At 39.1% G+C, this 8499-nt stretch overlaps 1 long non-coding RNA gene across 1 annotated transcript in view; it reads left to right on the forward strand.

Annotated features, from left to right (window-relative positions):
- Positions 1 to 8499, forward strand: part of LOC116646906 — a 618727-nt gene that overhangs the window by 254315 nt on the left and 355913 nt on the right. Inside the window, exon 4 of the long non-coding RNA XR_004302238.1 lies at positions 3050 to 3235. This is a non-coding gene — a long non-coding RNA (uncharacterized LOC116646906). The remainder of the gene's footprint in view (positions 1 to 3049; positions 3236 to 8499) is intronic.

The raw sequence follows: 8499 nt of genomic DNA on the forward strand, positions 1-8499 counted from the left end.
ATTTTGTTTATAGGTAACCTTTTATATTCCATTTGATCCTTCATCATCAAGATTTCCAGTCTCCATACGGTCCTTCCCTTCCCTTGTCTTCACAGTGTCCTCTGAAATTTGAGGTTTTTCAAACGTTTGTTAAAACCCCATCTGTGGGTATGGAGAGTTCATGGACCACCAACGGAGTCAGCTGAGTAGACACACTGTCACTGTAATGAGATGAGTTAGTGGAGGTGAGCACAGAGTGCTGGGAGGTCCCAGGGGAAGGGAATCCTTTCTTTCCATCTCTCCCTCATTAAATCATATTGGTCTTGTGGACTAGTTGTTTGGAGCCCTACTTCTAGCTAGGTGAGTGGATGAGCCAGGAAAAGCTGACCTGATTTGAGGTTGTTGAACTTGTTATTCTTCAAGAAATGGATTTTCTAGAGATAATGCCCCAGGCTGCAATGATGAGACTGACGGTGGGGGTTCCGGCAGCCCTAGCTAGTAGAGGGACTGTTCTGGAGCCGGCAGTCTTCTGATGCATCCTTGGATCATATGGTATCTGTTAGCTGAGTCAACACATGACCCAGAGGGACCCCGAATGGACAGCTCACACTGAGTTTCCCTTTAGAAGAACTATCTGACTGGCAATGACAAGATTTTTTTTTTAGGGGCATGACTTCATGTCTAGATAGGGAAAACTTTCCTCCCTGAAATGCTATTCATGTTTGTCACGTGTACCCTTGCAGCGGTCTTGTCAAACAATACCAGACCCGTGTCAAGTGCAAAATCAGTTGTGTTGTGACCTTTGTGAGTGGCTGGAGATGCCTCTGTCTTTCAGGTCTGAGTTTATCACACTTATAGGCTACAGTAAATTTGTTCTGAGGAATCTGCTCAAGGAAAATAAATCAGGGGTTGGTGAAGAGAGTGGGGGTGGTTGAAAGGGGGCGACTAATCCTAGAATAGGTTAAAAAAGCAAAACACTCAAAGTAGAAATATTAAAAATAGAGAAGCCTCCAGGACCAGATGGTCAGAATTGTGAACAAGCCTGGGGACAAAATTAAATAAACCCTCAGGGAAATATTTTGTCATCTTGTTTGGAAGCCTCTGTGGGCACTTGGAGCTGCTAGAAAGCTTCCCGTGCCCCCTTCTCCATTTAAAAGCTACGGTAGCAAGAACGCGAATCTGACCTACTTTCCAGGACGCTTTTTTTGGTCAGAAAGGAAAGATGAAATGATATTGAGGCAGTGGGGTACAGAGATAAAAGGACTGGATTTGCTGTCAAGAAATCTGGACAGAAGTGCTGACTCTGTCAATAAAAATAAAATAGTAAGATAACAACTAACCTTTATTGAGTGTTCAGTGCTCTACATAGGTTACCTCATCAAATGCTTATGAAATCCAGATGTAGGGGCTATTGTTCTCGTCCTACCCACATGGGTACCCTGGAAAAGGCATAAAGGAGGAAAACTTCCTTGGACCCTCTTAGGTTCTGTGCTGGCTTAAGAATTAAACTGATAGAAGATAGATTAACAGGAGAAAACATACACATTTATTTAATATTTTCACGTGTATATGGGACTCGTCAGAAGGAAAATAAAGGCCGGAAGAAGCTGTTAGCCTCAAAAGTTTATAATCTTTTTACACAGAGGACAATAAATTGTGGGCATGTGACAAAACAGAGGGGCTTGGGCTAGGGGCCAGTGGCTGGGAAATATATGGGGTAAGCTAATGGAAGATAAATTATTTTTGTAGGTTTGTCCGTACACATCCATTCCGACATTGGCTCCCGGTCTCTGGTGATAAGGAGATCCTTCCCTTCCTGGTACGGGCAGGGCACCTTTCTCACAGGAAATTTTATGAGCTGCTTTTAGATGGAAAGGCGTTAATTCACAGAGCGCTTCCTGCACCTGCTGACTTGACTAAGACTTGGCTTCAGCCCAAAATAATCAGTATGGCAAAGTGGCATATTGTGGGGTGGCATGTTCTGAACCCCTGAATTCTGTGCCTCTTAAGGAGCAGAGCCAACACTTGAAGCTGGGTCCTGTGTTACTCCAGAGACTGCTTCTAACCGTAGGCTGTCCAAACTCGCCCACCTGCATAACTTTCTCGCTCAGCCTCGTCATTCTTATTTCACTGTCACGGGATCCAGCCAGACTTGTCCTCTCTGTTGATAAAGACGTGTGTAATTTCTGGTTTAACATTCATCTGTCTCTCGGATTGTAACTTGCCACAAGGACGGTGCTCTATCGGGATTGCCGTATTTCCAGCACCAGGCACAGGGTCTGACGTAGGGTGGGTGCCCAGTAAATATTCACCAAGTGAATAAATGACACGTAGTAGGTCTCTTTCTTTCACTCCTCCGTCCTCAGATCCAGCAGCAGCATAGTCAGATGAGTCTTTGGTACCACTTTCTCCTGCTTCTTGAGGGACTCGTCCAGAGCCACTGACGACTTGCTTGCTTAGTTTCTCTTGATTCTGCCTTTGGAAACAACACTCATTTATCTGAGGCCATTCCTGTCCCAGCTAGAGTAACTGACATTGCCATGTATTAAAGTCTCTGTATATAATTTAAGAAGTGGTGGCATAGTCAATAAGAATTTAAAAAACACCTTCTCTCTGCCCAGGCTTATGCTAGTCATTGTTGGCTCAGGAATATCACCAGCCTTGGCTCCTGGGGGCCTCGGGGGGGGGGGGGGAAGGAGAATAAGCACTAGCAAACAAGGCAGTTGTTGAGAACACTATATGGGAACAAGGGCCAGGTTAGGAAGCTAACACTGGGGGGTCCTGGGAGGGGGAGGCCTGGTGGAGAAGGGGTAACGGGAGGGAAAGAGCAGAGGGGAAGAGTTTGAGTAAGTAAAGGAAAGGAGGAAGGGCAGTCCCTAATGGTCCCTTTCTTCCTTCTCCAGAGAATAGGGGGTTACACACTAATTCCTGCTGGTCTCAGTAAAAAAGAGCATCGACTTACTACTTACTGAGCCTTGAGCACCTGCTTTTACCTGCATGGTATAGTGTATAACTAGGTCAATACAACCCAAGGAGGTAGAACTCATTGTTGTTATTGTTTTTATTGTAGATAAGAAACTGAGGCACAGACTGGTTAACAACATGCTCAAAGGAAACAACATTTTGTAAGTGGTGGAACCAACATTTAAGCCTGAGAACCTGCCTCACGAGATGTGTTCATGGGGAAGGAGACTTCAGCATGGGTTTGTGGTGAGGAACTTCCCAGCTTTCAGGATGCCCTGCGTTGGAAGATGCAGTAAGTGCTCTCCCCTAGAGCTGGGCTTCTGTGCCCTTAGAAGCTCCTCTGATTTCAGGGTCCTTATGTGTGTATTCTGTCTCTGGAAACACCAGGAAAGTGAAAATCACAAACCAGATGGGGTCCTGGTATGCAGATCAGAATTAGGGAAACCCCTAAGGCTCAACTAGAATGGCTAAGTTGGCGTGTGGTTTGGACATGCCTAACCTCATCAGGGTAAACTCAGAAACCATGCAGATTAGGAGGGGGATTGACAAACCCATGAGTTGTCAGAAGCTCAGAAGGAGCTAGTCACTAATATTACAGAGAGCGAGTGACATCTTGCTACCACATCTCACCCCCATCAGATGGGAGGCATGTTTTTGGAAAGGCATTGTAAAGAGTTCTCCTGGTGAAAAGTCAGCATCATTCAGGGAAGGGTCTGAACACATGATTTATAGGGGTCCTTGGAGTGAAGAGGAGAGTGATCTGGAAGGTCACAAAGCTAAGGAAGAAGATGAAATGGCTCAGTGTACCTCCTAGTTTTGTGTCACTTCTTTGAGATGGTTGGGGCATGGCTCTGCCTAGGCTTGTCTCTGCAGTGACCTTGCTAATGGCTTTTCTGTGTCTATAATGTGAAGCCTGCAGTTGATGACTTCTGTCTAAATTTCAAGTGGACTCTGAATTAGTGTGCATTAAGATAATAGAAGCCTTTTTACATGTGGGTGTCTTGTGTCCTTAATTTTGTAAATTCCTGAATGACCGGTACTATACCTTAATTGCCTTTTATAGTCATTGTGGAACTAATGATTTCCAGACTCTCTTTCAATGCTAACATCCTGAGATGTATAATTGCTTCTATCTAGACTTCTAGGGGGTCCCTGGGGTTGGGGTAGAATAAAGAAAACTGGGAAATATGTTCTGTCCTGGCAGCTGTGACCGTAGGAGTGTCTCTTCCATTAGTTATCACTTTTAGGGATGAATGATGAGAAATGGACATCTGCTGTTTTACCGTCTTAAAGGACTCAAACTTGTATCTCATTTTCAAGTTTTATGTTGAGTTTGATGGCTAACAAATCTCAGTTCAGTTTGGGGTGGAATTTTCAGGGTCGTGTTAGAGAATTGATTTATTTTTCTTCTTGAGTTTTCCTTTAATGCAAAAAGCCCAATTCTGAAACATGAGGTAATGAATAAAACATGCCTGCTTGTCAACATATGAATATGAAAAACCCTGTTGGTTTAATATTTTCTCAAGAAGATCAATATCTACAGTCACTTTCTTCATGAACAAAGGATATCTCCCCACTCTTCTATTAAGGAAGGGTATGCTCACTGAAGGCAGGGCTGAGGGGGAGGGCAGAACTCATAATGACAAGAGTGACAAGATTAATGTATTTATATTGTGTGAATATCAAGTACTAGAGTCTGATGCTCTTGTCCTTGCTTCAAAGTGTCCCTATTGCTGCTGAAAGTGTATTAAAGGAGATGTATTGATTCTTCAAACTTCATAGTGTTTGCCTTTTTGCCAACATACTCATTCTTTTTATCTGTTGTTTCCAATCTGTCCCCATAGCTCTCTTGATCCATCTCATAAAGGGGTCATCTGTCTGGTGATCTTTTGTATAATATTTGTGGGAACTGAGGGCCTTTGAGGGGAAACTTGGTGTTTTTCTCGCTCTGAGTTCATTCTTTTGCATTGCTCAGTAATATTTGGTGGTATGTAGGTATTAGAGTTTCGGGGGGTTTTGTTTGTTTGTTTTGTTTTTAACCATTAACCCACCGAGGAACATCTGTGTTGTTTTCTATTGGGGGTGCTTATAAATGAAGCCGCTGTGAACATTTGTGAACAAGTATGGGTGAATATAAGTTTCCACTTCTTTTGCATAAATGTCTAGGAGTGCAATTGCTGGGATGTATGGCGAATTTAGTGTTATAAAAGTCTGCCAAACTGTTCTCCAGAGTGCCTGTACTATTTTATATTCCCACAAGCAGTGTATGGATTTCTCCACGTCCTTGCCAGCATTTGGTGGTGGTACTATTTTTTAACTTTTGCCATTTTGTAGGTGCATAATGATATCACATTGTAGTTTTAATTTGCATGTCCCTAATGGCTAATGATATTTAACACCTTTTCGTACGCTTATTTGCCATCTGTATTTCTTCTTTGGTTAAATGTCCATCTATTTCTTTTGTTAATTGATCTTTCAAATATCTTTTTTTTTTTTTTTTTTGTAAAATGTCTGTTCAACTTTTTTGCCTATTTTTTCTATTGGGTTTCCAGTATTTTTGTCTTTCTGGCTTATAAGAGTTTCTTATATATTCTAAATTTAAGCCCCCCTTTTTTGGATATATGAATTACAGTTATCTTCTCCCATCTGTGAATTACCTTTTCACTCTCTACATGGTGTCTTGTGATGAATGGGACATCTTAATTTTAGTGAAGTCTGGTTTATCAAAACTTTCTTTTATAATTAGCACTTTTTTGGGCATCCTAAGAAATCTCTGACTACCTCAAGGTCATGAAAATGTTTTCCTGTATTTTTTCCTCAAGTTTTTATTGTTGCTTTTCTATTTTCTTGAAGATTATGCCTTTGAAATAGTTGGAAGAATTCACCAGAGAAGCCCTTTGGTCCTGGGGTTTTCTTTGTGGATAGGTTTTAAATAAACGGTCAAATTTCTTAAATAAACTACAAAACTATTAAAGTTTTCTCTTTATTTTTCTCTTGGCTTTGGTAACTTCTGTGTTTTGAGGAATTTCTCTTTTACTAAAGGTAGCCTAATTTTTGGTGTAAAGTTGTTCATAATATTCTGATTATTTTTTTGATGTCTGAAAAATCTGAAGTCGTGTTCGTCTTTCATATCTGTTAATGGTAATTTGTGTTTTCCCTCTCTTTTTCTTGATCAGAATTGGTAGTTTATCAATTTTAGCTATAAGAAAACATTTGAGTCTCCTGTTTTCTAATTCATTAATTTCTCTTATGTTATTTGCTTTCTTCTACTTTGCATAGATTTGATTTACTGTTCTTTTTTTTTTTTTTTTTTAGGGGGAGGATGGGGGGGGGGGGGTGGGGGGGGGGGGGCAGAAGGAGAGGGAGGGAGAGAATCTTAAGCAGCCTCCACACCCAGTTTGGAGCCCCACATGGGGCTTGATCCCACAACCCTGAGATCATGACCTGAGCTGAAATCAAGAGTCAGATGCTTAACTGACTGAGCCACCCAGGCTCACTTTCATTACATTAATCTTAAAATGAATAGCAGGAGCACCTATGTGACTCTGTGCTCAGCATGGAGTCTGCTTGCTTATTCTCTTCCACTGTCCCTTTCCCCACTCACTCACTCTCTCTCTAATATAAATAAATAAATCTTTAAAAAAAGATTAGTGTGATGAAGCTTAAATGATTGATTTTCTGCCTTTCTTTTATAATATAGATGTATAAAGCTAATAATTTCCCTGGAAGCACTGCTTTAACTCTGTTCCATGAATATTGATGTTTTACATGTTGTATCTTCATCATCGAATTCAAAATGTTTTCTGTTTTCTTTTTTGATTTTTTTCCCTTGAATCACATTTTATTTCTAAATATATTGTTTAGTTTTTATGCAAGTGGATTTTTTCTGAGTATCTTTTCATTACTGAAGCTGGTTTAATTCCATATGGCCAGAAAATACATTCTGAATGATGTCAGTCTTCAGAAATCTGTCGAAGCTTTCTTAATGGCAAAATAATACTTTTTGTAGAAGGTTAAAATGGCTAGAATTTTAAGAATGTATGTTTTATGAATGCATGGAGATGCAATAAAGCTATATAATAAGAGAGAGAAAAAAATGATAAGCATGGATTTCAGGATGATGACGGTTACCTTCTGTGATGAGAGGAAGGTGTGTGTAAGGAACGGACCGTACCGTTGTGGCTATATCCTAACCACATAGTTAGAAGCAGATTATTGTAATATCCCTAGCTTCCATTCTGACTTTTGGATTCCTGGTGTTTATCATGTTTAATATAACCAATCATTATGTTTATCAAAACCTGTTTTTAGTACTAAGAACTATTTCAAACATAGAGAAAAGGGCTCCCCTCCACCACACAGGATTAAATTATGTTAACTATTTTGCTTTGTTTGTTCAGATCAGATTTTTCTCTACATCCTTTTAAAGAAACAATATGTTACAGATATCATTAAAGACTTCTAACATAATTTTTTCTTTTCTCTACTCACGAGGCAGAACAATTACCCAAAAATGGTGTGTCTCATTCTCATGCAAGTTTATATACTTCCACTACATTTATATATATTGATAAGTTATCATTTCTATTGTTTTGCGTGCTTAGATTTTTTAAAAAACTAGAGTTATATTTTAAAACTTATTGAAGAGAATATATTTAACTGCCGCATAGTAATTCATTGTATTTAAAAAATCTGTTTAGCCATTCTTCAACTTTTTTATTATTATGAATAGTAAATACTTGATATATTTCTGGGGTAAGCACCTAGTAGTAGAATTTTACTAGATTTTGTAAGATTGCTCTTCAAAATGATTTTAATAAGTTAAGTGGTTACTGGCAATGCATAATTAGTAACATATCTTACATCCTTGTCAACACCTGATGCTCATTGAAAAAAATTTACATTTTACTGAAATCCAGATACATTGAACATCTTTTCAAAAGTTTAATTTTTTTTCTGCAATTACATGTCTATATTTTCTGCCTTATTTTTGAGTCTATTTGACTTTTTATTTTTCATTTATAGTGGTGTGTAAATACATACACATATTCTATAATCTGTATCCTAATCCTCTGTAGGTTTTATGTATTACAAGTGTATTCTTCTAGGCTGTGTCTTATCTTTATACTTTGTTTATGATGTCTTTTGTCATTCAAAAGTTTTAACTAACATAGGTAGATTTATCACTTTATATTTTGTCTTTTTAATGTTTTACTTAATCCTTTCATGCCTGCGTGCCATGAACATATTTTATGTGTTTTCTTCTAAAAATTTTCAAGTTTTATTTTTCACAGATAGCTTTTTTTTTTTTAAAAGCGTGCATGCACACAGGTGAGTGAAAGTGGGGAGGGGCAGAGGGAAAGAGAATTTTAAGCAGTTTCTCCATCTCACTACCCTGAGATCATGACCTGAGCTGAAATCAAGAGTCTAATGCTTAATGTACTGAGCCACCCACGTGCCCCCATATATAGCTTTTGAATCTATTTGGGATTTGTTTTTACATGTCATCTAAGGAAAGACTGTTTTTCCCCCCCCCTTCTTTTTTTTTTTTTTTTT

Source organism: Phoca vitulina, unplaced genomic scaffold (assembly GCF_004348235.1).
Source record: "Phoca vitulina isolate PV1807 unplaced genomic scaffold, GSC_HSeal_1.0 scaffold38, whole genome shotgun sequence".
NCBI lineage: Eukaryota > Metazoa > Chordata > Mammalia > Carnivora > Phocidae > Phoca > Phoca vitulina.